The 12,244-nt window shown below is 44.8% G+C and overlaps 1 protein-coding gene across 10 annotated transcripts in view; it reads right to left on the minus strand.

The window, feature by feature from the left end:
* Nucleotides 1-12,244, minus strand: part of R3HDM1 (R3H domain containing 1) — a 1,943,510-nt gene that overhangs the window by 147,634 nt on the left and 1,783,632 nt on the right. The window lies entirely within an intron of this gene.

Here is a 12,244-nt window from a genome sequence, read left to right on the forward strand (position 1 = left end):
AATCTGAAAAGAAACCATGTCTGCTTGCTTAGCTGCAACTAGAAAAAGAACACTCTGGTTGAACTTCTCCTCCCTCCAGAGTTACACAGTGCAAACTGTAAAGGGTCAGGAATGAAACACAGACACAAATGGTTCAGTGATTTTGGCCATAGACTTATTAAACACATGTGGGTTGGAAAATGCAGCTCTGTCCCTGCTTCAAGAGGTATTTTCCCTACCAAAACAAAACTAATGGGTCGGTCCTTTGTCAAGGTGTCCAAAACAATCAGTGCTGTGTCCAAAGTACTATTCTGACCCTCACATTCTAAAATCAACGAACGTGAAAGGGAAATGTCTATGGACTTGAAAAGTGTACAAATGTTCAAAAAAAGAAATATTTAACTCCAACACAAGTTCCAGGTCGATACTGTTCACAGTTCAAAGGGCAATTCCCTTCCCCTGGATTTCTCTTTACTTAAAAGCATTTGCTTGAGTTTCTTTAAATCAACAGAATTAGTATTCAAAGTAACCTGATTGGTGATCCGAGTCTTCGTAGACTGCCTGGTGTACTCTCCTGCTAGGCTTCTTCCACTCCTGGATATGTTTCACTCACACACATTGGTTTAGGAATGGCATCAATCACAACACCTTATTGCCTCCACTTGGGGGAAGAACTCACCACTGACGTTTGCTAAGTGGGTGGAACACATGCACATGTGCCAACAGAAAGAATCATGCTATGCACAAACGCTCCCAGAAAACAGTCGGCCAGTGGACTACTGGCCACTTTTCCGCCAGTTCTACTCAGACAGGGGGGATACTGCATCTTCAAGGGAGACGAGCTCGCTGTTAAGTATATCCAGAACGAAAGGTGAAAGGACAAGCTTAGTCACAGACACAAATGTTAATGATGAACTAGGAACTGTCTGGCAATGAGTCAAACAGACCAGTCCGAAAAGGAAGCTAGGACCAGGTTGCATTGTACCCATCAATATTTCTGCTGTAGTCCTTGTGTAATTCATAATGTTGTCAATCATCTATGAGTCAATGGGGATGAGCTGGGGGAGGGGTGAGGCGTGGCTGGGATTAGTCATGACTGTCATTGTTTTGGTAATTTCTTACTATGTTATGAATAAGAAAAATGATTATAAAGAAAGTTGACCAAAAAAACAAAGACATTATTTGAAAATGCTTGGATTGCAAACAGACGAAGCCTTAAACTTTATACTTTTTTTTACCATTTCTTCTTGGACAACAAACCATGTAATCATATACAGAAATGTATGGGAAGATATCAATCTAAACAATTAAAGGAGTTTTGGTTACATGTAAAATTAAACTTGCTGCTAACCAATGATGTCTTAGGTGCAAGGAATAGACTGCCAAAGGAACAACGGGAGTATCGCCTATGTATGAAATGTAAAGAAACTGTAAACCACATAATTATTGAATGCCCAGCACTTGGTAATGAGTGGGGTGAAATGTTTGAACTATACTATACTTTAAAGCCACTCGGAACGCTGCCGGCCCTTCCAGGACTACACTCTGGAGAGGGAGAATACAAAGTTATTGTGATGCTGATAATACATCGATAGAAAAACTACACCAACGAACAGATTTTATCACATTTTTACTGAGACAAATTGAACATAGGGATTACCAATTGCATCTGGGTCATTTGATTCACCGCAGAAAAGATTGACCTTAAATATATAGCTGTGCCAAGCCTTGAAAATGACCTAGGGTCGAAACACATGTCAGCGAAGGCGATCGAGAATATTCAATTAGAATATTCGAACATTCATTAAAAATTGAAATTTAAAGCAGTATGCTAGTTATATCTATTCTAGAGAAGCGCACACACTAGGAAGTTTCTCTTACTGTATACTTTAAGACCTGACCACTGTTTACATGGGAAATGTTGTGGTAGAATTTTCTTTTAGAGCCCACGGATCAATTGGTTATAACTGATGAATTTTGTAAAAAGTATAGTGATTGATTCAATTAGCTTATTTTAAGGTAATTAAATTATTAGGAATTTGTATATGTACATTTTTCACATCTTTTATTCTGTTTTACACATATATAAATGTATTGTGTTTTCACTCTTTTGCTGTATGTGTGTGACGTTTCATTTGTTTAAATCAATTTTGTTTTTTACAACAATCAACATTCAACAAAACCAGCAGTACTTATCATAACACTTTAGCATCATGTACATATCGTTAAGTATCTACCCCTTACCCCTTACAACTCAAGCCTCCTCCACTTCGCATTCTGCTTCTCTTTCCTCCAGAGGAATCTCCCCTTCGGGATTCTCAAACGTTTACTGATCGCTTAAGCAGTCCTGGGTGGACCCATACAATGTGGCCACAAAGTGTTTCCAGGCCGTCAGGGTTTCTGCTTCCTCCTCCCCTACCCTACTGACAGCTTCATGCCACACTGCCGCTTCGGCTTTGGTCCATTTCTGGAGGTCACTCCACCAAACTTCTACTCTCGGTCTGTCGCATGCCTTCCACCCTCATGGCAATTCTGCGCTTGGCAAGTATATATGCCAAGTCCTTAAGGTTGCTCACATGTTTAAATTGGCGCGGTCTAGGGAACCCCCTACCATTCATGCCCACACTGATTCAATGTTTAGCTTGATCCTATCTCATGTAATCGGTGGGCTACTTCTCCCCAAAACTTCCCAATTTCTGGACATGTCCAAAACATGCGTGTCATCCCTGAGTTTTCTTCCCTGCATTTGGGGCATGTTTGTCGTTCAGCGTTCTTAAACCAAGCTATTCTCTGCGGGGTCATGTATGCCCTGTTGGTTACATATAGCTGTATTTGTTGTAGCCTCGCTTTCCTAGACACTTTTTTATGGTACCCTTGATTCCGCTCCCATAGCCCGTCATTCATGCGTTCTACGGCCTCCTCTTCCCAATCTTGTCTTAATTGGGCCACCTTCTTTCCCACCCTGGACATCAGCAGCTCATAGATTTGAGAAACCTCATGCCCCCCCTCTGCTATATCACATATCGTTACTATGGCCGTGTCAGGTTGATCTTCCAGTATTATTTCAGACCATGTGTCTCTGCTCCGCCGTACCATTCTAGTGTTAGTAATATACTGCCCTACGTGTAAACCGGTTTCCTCTGCCAACACCTCAAATTCCTTTACTCCCCCCTCCTGCCATATGTCTCCCACTGTTGCGATGCCCATCGGTTCCCAGTGCCTATGAATAGTCTTCATCAGTTGCAAGTCTCCTCCGGTCAATGCCACTTGCGGAGAACACTGGGTTGGGGTTGGGAAGAACGTTCCGCTAGGAAAGGGGGCCTCTTTCTTTTCCCTAGATTTCCTCTAGTGGTTCAATGGTCACTTTGCTAAAGTTCCAGTTTTCGTACAAGGGGCAACGCCCTTCCCTTGAACCTCCTTGAAGCACTTACAACTCTCTTGTTAATGTTTTCCCAACTTCTAAGGAGGGGTATTGACCCCTGTACTTTCTCTGTTTCCCTTTTTCTGGTTTATTCTCCTGCCATGGTATTGCAACTGTATAACATCTCTTTAGGAAGGGGTATCAGTTCCCCCTTTTCTTAAATTAGACAATTTCATATTGGGATTTCAATCCCTTTTTTCTCTTACTCTTCTTACCCCTGGTTTACTCGCCTGCCAGCGTGTTACAACTTTCTTACTTGGGTGTGGGTCACAGACTTGCACATTGCCTGGTTCACTATCCTGCCAGGGCTTCTGCACCTTGTATTCACTCTCTGTTTATCCAGAAAACAATCCTTTTCATATTTACTGGGTCACTGAACCTTTAACAATCTCCGCTTCAGTTCTACTTCTCTTGCTTTGGTTCTTAACAATGCTCATATCAGTTTCACTGTCCTTCCTTGGAATCTTAATATTTGTATTGGTATCAACTATACCATCTTCAATTAGACTAGTAACAATGTTCGTATTAGAATCAAATATTTCACATCCTTCTCTTGGGCTCTCTCTCACTATGTTGTATGTGGCATTCATCCTGAACCGTTCCGGTAACCCGTTCACTCTCCCACGGCTTACTGTTCTTCCGTGGCAGCTTCACTGTTCCCTGCATTTCACTCAGAGCTTTGCTTTTGGCACACTGGTTAACAGGGAGTTCTTTGAAATATTCTGCTTCCTACTTCCAAAGCTCCAGCTGCCTCCAGCAGGGATGCAGCACACTTATCGCAGTTAAGCTTCTCTGCAAGCGTGTCTCCCCTGCACGGCATTGCGGAATCCGCTTTTTCCCAGCCTTCCGAACAGCATCAGAAAAAGTTAGCAGCAGCATCTGCTGGTCTCGATTCTCCTCTGCTTGCTTCTCTCGCTCTGCTTGCTTCTCTACCTCTTGCAGTTTTACCTGTGTCCATTTTAAATGTCCCAGGATTATTTTGAATTCTCCAATTACTAGAACGCAGCGTTAGTTTACTGCGTCTTGTCATCCACATTACTCCATCCCTCTTCCTCGTCCCATTACTTGAAAAGGGGGAGGAGGGGTGGAGTAACATTGTTGTCGGTTAGAAAAACGTGGGAATTCACCACCCACATTGCAATACGCCATAATTGAGTGTTGCAAAGGAACATGGCTGTTACTACGAGATATCTGAAGGGTTGTTTTTATTCAATAACTCGCTGCCTCCTTGGAGTTTGTCCTCTCCTATGTGGTCCTCCTGCAGATAACCACCAAATGGTCAGTCAGGTGGCTTCTGCCTTTCCTTGACCGCATAGGAGAAGCTTCCCTCCAAGGAATCAGTGACGACTGTCAGTCTTCACAGAGGTCATGTATTTTTGTAATGTTGCTTTTTTATGCATACTGTGCTTTTCATTCTTTGTACAATAAGGGTTAACTATACTCTTTTTCCATCTTATAAATCAGTGCCTATGCAAGTATAATTATGTGTATATAATTTACTTTTATTTATACCACAGGCTTTTCAAATGAGTATTTTCTCCCATTTTTGTTTTTTCTAACATCGGCATGATATTTGGCTCCAATTACAGGTTCTCTGTTGCGATGCACCATTACTTACTCAACCACTGTTTTGAGTAACTTGAGATGCCTATGAGTAGTCGTCTCTTTTTGAGTATAACAATTATTTAATTTTGGATGTCACTATGACATGATTTGCTATTTTCCCAGATCTTTTTTCTTTTGGGTTCATTTTATATAATTCTGTAAGTGAGTAATGGAAACACTTGTGGTTATTTGACAGACACAGGTTATATATGTTTTTTAACAGTCAGGTACCTTTGCACTTTTAATGCACTTAGGCACTTTATTTTTTCAAATGCACTGATATTTTCTTGGCGAAGAGTCTCTTATATGTTTTGAGAGAACTACTACACTCTTATGAGCATTCAAGTGTTTTATTTAAAAAGTATACACATTCAAGTGATATCTAGGTTTTAATCACCATGGCTAAACTGCGTGCTGCTTTTGCTTTTAATGGATAAATAGCACCTAATGTCTAATGTCCGGCAGAGGGATTTCCCAGGACCCCCCCCCCTTGTTTTGTTGCATATTTTAAGTAACTTTGGGTCTCACCCTAAATTACCAAGGGAATCCAGACATGGACTCCCTGCTCACTATTGTTAGAGAGGCACAGCTCCACCCTACTGATTAGGTCCAACCAGACCGAAACATGTGTCTGGGGTTGCCGTTGGTACTCTTGTTCAGAGGAGAATTGCCTAGCATTTCAGTGCTGGACTTCCCCAGGGCAGGACAAAGACTGATATGTTTTAGATATTTCTCCTCTGTGAAAGATGATGAGTGAAAGAATCTGGGTAAGGCTCTCGTAACCGGTACTAATGTCCGGCAGAGGGACTTCCCAGGACCCTCCTTGTTTTTTGCGTTCGCCTGATGACTCCAGACGTTGCTGCAAATCGCTGACTTGAGCGTGCAGCGCCGGGTAGAACTTCTCCAGGACCCGCATGTTGTTGATCTGGCACCTGCGCCCCTGTCCGTTGGCACCAGCCTGGAGGAAACACAGGGCCTTGTTGTGGTTCCTGGATTTTAGGTCCTCCCAGCGCTTGTGCATGTGCCTGAGGTCGCGGGATGCCACCCCCTCCGCGATGACAGCATCTACGATCCCATACAAGATCAGCTTACATCCTTCCTTGCCAACTTTCGTTGGGGTGTTGAAGAGGGCATCATAATGCCCCAGCACCTGCTCCACCAGGATGTCAACTTCCCTGGCAGTGAAGTTGACAGCCCTCTGCCTCGCTGTCGTGGGGTTGCCACTTACCTCAGAAGATATTGCTTGAGACATGGCAACCCCTTAGGCAGGTGTGGGTGGGCAAGGTGGTCCTGGGGCTGGGCTGTGGAGCGGTGGTGATTGAATGGCATGTTGGGAGTCTGGTGAATCAGCTGAGGTGGTCACAGGGCCAAGAACACTAGCACTAGCAATGGCTGGACAGCAGGCACTCAAAATACAGGGCAGGTGGGCAGTACGCACACACAGTGGGCAGGCATCAGCAGATGGCTCGGTAGGAGGCAGCCAGCGCAGTAGGAGGCAGGTAAAAAGGCTTGTAAGCAGGAGAGTGGGTCTTCCGTGTCTATTGGGTGGGCAGTCCCCACCACCTAGGGTCAGGGAGCTGCAGCGGTAGCCGTTGTCCCCCCTTTCCCCCAGGTACACGGACACCCAGGAGCAGCTGATGTCCGTCCCTCAAAGGGGAAGGGACGTCCACGTAAAGCTCCTGTTCCCACCACCCAGGGTCAGGTACCTGCAGGGGCAGCTGCTGTTGTCCCGAACCAGGTTCATGGACATGCAGAGGCAGCTGCTGTCCAAGCATCAGTGGGTGATGGCATGGCCCAGGCCACTAGTGGTCCAGCATCTGCTGGTGCCCAGAGTGGTCCCAGCCACACAAGGTATGCAACACATGCCAAGAAAGCAAAGTGTGCACAACAAGAAGAGACTCAACCCCAATGCACGGCACAGGACACTGCCACGTTGAGGAATAGGAGCTTCAATGATGACGAACTCCAGATCCTCATGGACTACGTGCGCGAACTCCACTGTGAAATGTGCACGCAGCCAGGGAGCACACACGCCTGCTCAGCCTATGGTGCACTGGCAGCGAGTCACGGATGACAAACGCCTTAAGTAATGAGAGGCACACCTCTGCTCAGGTCATGAAGCGGTAGAATGACCACCACCGTCACACCAAACACAAACTGGGTGCAAACCTCACCTCGGCTCTGACCACTGGATGGGGGTCACCACAGGAGCAAAAGCTCACACCACATGAGGCCATGAGCACGTTAATTCATGTGGATCAGGTGCAAGGCGTGGGTGGCCTGCCAAATTACGAGGACATGTCGGGTGAGTGATCAACCATGTGCATCCTGAATATATGTATGTAGATGAAAAAAAGGAGCATGACTGTGTTGCACTTGTGCCTGCATTTGAACGACTGCCCTAGGTGAACCCTGTCATGGTGTACTGACTCCAACACAGTGTACTGAAGAGTACATACAACACATGTGCCGTACTTCCGTCGAACATGGCTTTTTGACAGTAGTCCTCTCCAACCGTCCTTCGCAAAAAGACATTTGCTACATGCCCACAAGCCCCCCCCACCCCACCCCCAACGTGGCATCCGGTTAGTTGTGTCAGTGATGTTAGTGACTCTGCTATGCTAGACAAGTGCTTGTGTCTGAAGCACTTGTTACACCACATCCACTGCTTGGTGTAGATAGGCCATCCACACATGTACGTAGGTGGTTCCATGCAAGAGATGACTTACATGAACACTGGCAGCAGGCCGGACCATGTGCCATGAATGACATTGCATTTTTCAACACTGTAAACAACCCAGCTGCATCTATGGCACTAACCCCGTTGTCAAATAGTTGTCCGGATGCATCCCTATTAACCTCCCACACTCAATACACACTGCGTGGGTCCATGACCCTATTCCTCTTGTGTGTCACTGTCCCCTCTTCCTATCTCCCAGTGCAGGTCATTACTCTTCCCACATCACACACCTGGGACTCCACACTCAGGCCATGTCCCCATTGTGTGCACTCCCTGTGCCAGTGGTACACTGGTGTTTCATGTAATTGTAGTGGACTTGGCTGTGAATATGTGTGGACGTGTTCACATGTACTTTAATGTCATGTTGCATATCCACTTGATGAGTCACATTTAGCATGTTTTTGTCAACTGTTTTCTGTGCCATGGGACAGAATGTGCTTCCAGAGATCTATGACTGTTGCCAATGTGTCCAGTGGCTACATGGTGAGGGACATAGGATGTTGTGGCAAGTCTGCATAGGCCATGATCTAAAAGCTTTTTGTACATAGTGTGTGCATGCAATTTATGGCATGGGCACATGCATGGCAACGTGTTGCAGGACACCATTGTGATACCAATGTATATTGTCGATGCAATGAACATGATTCTTCATGTCTTTATATGTCCCTGTGGAGGTGATGAGGCACTAGATGCATGGGAGGAGGTACAGGAGGAACGGGAGTCTGAGCCGAACAGACCACCAGTGGAGGACGTGGTGTGGCAGCCCATGAAAATCCACTGATGCTACAGGCTATCCGGGTTATGGCTCAGTACGACACAGACTCCCATGGACCCGGACGTCCAATCATCTATGCAGCTGCAAGGCCACGCTCCACATTATTGGTTTCTGGTCCTGGGACAGATGTCCAAGGGAGGGATGAAGTCCTGCAGCCACAGACAGTGGCATCACATCAAGGGCCATGTTCCCTTGGGTCAAGGCAAGCGTGGTGGACGTGTGCAGGCTGGGGAGACCGTGTGGAAGCAGTGAATGTTGCGTATTGCACAACAACAGGGTGCTGCCAATGAGTTGTTGGCTGAGGGCATGAATAGGGTGGCCAATTCCATGATACCACCAGAAACACAGGTAGAGCACGAGCTGCAGGCTTTGTGGTCCAGATGCCGCTCACACATGCTGCACATGGAGGCCAATAGCAGGAGCCGACGGGCCAATCTGAGGTCTCTGTAGGCATCCCTGCTTGCAGAGCGTCGGGCCCACCGGGAAGCCCTGAGGCTAGAGATGTTGGCCCTCAGTGCTTCAATGAAAGTGCAAGAGGCAGCCTGCAGGACACAGTCCCAACAGGATATGTAACTATTGAGGCAGACCATCTCGGAGGAAATCCGTGCATCCTATGAAGTGTTGCATGAGGACCTCAGAGGCTTCATGTTGCAGATGCATTCATCCGTGTCCCGCCTGGTTGCTGCCACTGAGGACCAGGCCAGGGCAGTACATGGTCAACCTCCCTTACTAATACCACCGTCTGATTCTACACAGGACGGTGGACACAGCAGAGACATGCCTCCCAATCCATGATAGCCATGCAGTCCATGAGCCCATGGAGGGAATTCTTTTTTCAACATCCACACATGTGGGAGTTGACGTGCACCCTGCTAGCCACCCACCCTCCCCAGTCCAAGGGGGACATTTTTATGGTAAAACTTATGAAATGGAAACAGATAGAAACAAGTTACTTCATCGTCTCAGCTTCCACCAACCAAGTCTCATTCGTAATCTCCCATACAGTCAACTGCTTCGTGTCAAACGAATAGTCAGTGATCCCATCGACTATATCCGAGAACAAGCAGATATGGGGAAGCAGTTCCACGCCACGTGCTTATAAAAGCAGCGACGTAGAAGCGGCTACATCAAGGATCCACCAAAGAAATTGTGAGACTTTAACACAAACAGAGAAAAAGGGAACTGTTCTCTTAGTATATGTCTCAAAGTTCTCCCTGCAAAGTCACAGAATTAAGAACATTATAAAGAAAAACTGGGAGATCCTAACTTGCGATATGAGATTTCAACATTTATTTAAAGAACCTCCTATCTTCACATACCAAAGAAGTCGGAATTTAAGAGACAAACTGGTCTCAACCAAACCGCCACCCAAGGAACCCATCACAAAACGAACTGGGACCTTACAGTGTCTACAATGTGCCAACTGTGGATTCGTAACAAAGAGTAACACAATTAACCATCCATGCACAGGGGAGAACATAAAACTGCGCAGCTATGGTACTTGTTATAGCAGTAATATCATTTATGCTATAAAATGTCCATGTGGACTTTGTTATGTGGGCAAATCATAGCGTACTGCAAAGACGAGATGGAACGAGCATAGATCGTGCATTAGAAATTCTAATATCAATTCTGCAGTAGCACGCCACTGGGCTTAGAAGAGATACAATCTGTCTAAAATCAGATTTCAGATTCTGGAAGTGACACCCAAGAACAATCCACAAGAAGATATGAATCTGAAATTAGACAGGAGAGAGACATTTTGAATACACTGGCTTGGGACCCTAATGCCCAATGGGTTAAATTAAGAGATACATTTTCATTGTTACATCTAAGGATCTTCACATTGGTTGTATATATCCCATTATAACATTGTTGATGAATTGTCCCACATTTTTAGTCAACGCACCATCTTTCCTCAATTATTGCAATTTAACAATGGGTGATACAACCGAAGAGATTAACTTTCATAGTTCCATCTAAGGATACTCACACCGGTTTACATATCTCGCTGTAACACTGTTGATGAACCATCCCATATGTTTCGTTTGACACATCACCTTTCCCTGATCTATGCGATCCAGTTATGGGTGACATAACTGACATAGCTTTCACAGACATTATTGATGAAAGATTTCACATGTTGATTTAACATACAACCTTTCTTTGATCTCAGTTACTCAGTTATGTTTAGCATAATGCATGCAGCCTTCACAGACAAGTATGGTCACCTTATTAGCCTAGGAGTACTCCTAAGGAACAAAGGGTCATTTTAGGGATTTGTATCTCCCTCATATCTTTTTAGATATCTGGATCAGACGCTCCTCGCAAACTGATGCAAGTTTTTTACGATCTCACCATACTGATTTATCGTGCTTTGAAATGTGCTCCTCTACCTTATCGGCCTCTATTTACTTAACCCTTCAGCAGATATAACGCTTTAGCCGCTATATCCCTAGTTATATATACCTGCCAGATCTATCACAACAGTAGGTTAACCATAAGGCACACAGCACGTCCCGATCTACTCACATGAGTAGATTGGGGCACGAGATGCCATTGGTCTCTGCACAGCTCTGTGTGTGCGTCTCCACGTTGTCTACATCGGTTGCCATAGCTACATGTTCTTAGAATCTGACACGCTGCACTAGGAGTGGTCACGATTTAAAGCTAGATTTGTAGCCATATTAGCATTAGTTCCCTTTTCCCCAATACAGCAACCCTTCCTGCAAGCTACTAATGACAGACTTAACATTCCTCTTATGACAGCGTTTGGTCCAGCTATTTCCTTTATCTGAGTTTGAAAGTCAGACGCCGCCCGCTGAAACACACCCAAGCACGTGCCTGGCAACAGCGTCCGGTCATCATAGCAATGAAGCTTTAACCACAGTAGCGTGCGTCCACACGGAGCAGCGTCTGCGGGTAAGAGGACCGAGAGTTACACAGAGTACAGAGAAGTGGCGAACTTCCAACTACATTACTTATATTAGTTTTCTCTCTTCAATCCCACAAGCTGAAGCACCATTCTGTGAACTGCTCAGAGGGCTATTAGATCAGCATGTGCATTAAAGCGCAACCGATACAGCAGTTACTCGTTTACAAGAAGCACACAGGTAAGCGTTGAACGCTTCTCTCCCAGTTACACCGTGAGACACACATGATAATTCGAACATAATACTTTAGGATGCTAAAACAGCACCAACAAGCTAACTATTCATTTATTTAGTGTTATTTTAAACTCAGACTGGCCAACGCGTAGTCACACTTGAAGAATGCAAAATTGAGGTAAAGTGAAAATACGCTTACAATTATACCAATAAGACAATACTGGTTAAACACTTCATTACATGTTTTCTTTCTGTCTTTTTTCCTTTGGGTGATCTTGTGACACACAGACTCTTTTTGGTATGTAACTGTACATCATCCATATTACTTTTTACTGTACATTGTTGACTTAGTTGAATGATCTGATTTGGTAAATATTGTGTTGAAAATTATGATTACAAATAGGGCCTCGCCCTGAAGAAGGAGTAGTCAGACTCCAAAATGCTTTGGCAATTGAGCCCTATATGTATTCAAGTGAATGCTGGCCTCTGACTCAAAAATAAATCATCACGGAATTGATGAATTGTGTTTGAATCACTACAATGACTTTTGGTCTTTAATTTTGAATGAACTCATTACTTCTAACACTTCATATTTTTGATAAAGGTACTTTTTACAC

Source organism: Ambystoma mexicanum, chromosome 9, assembly GCF_040938575.1.
Source record: "Ambystoma mexicanum isolate Mex_15411 chromosome 9, UKY_AmexF1_1, whole genome shotgun sequence".
Classification (NCBI taxonomy): Eukaryota; Metazoa; Chordata; class Amphibia; order Caudata; family Ambystomatidae; genus Ambystoma; species Ambystoma mexicanum.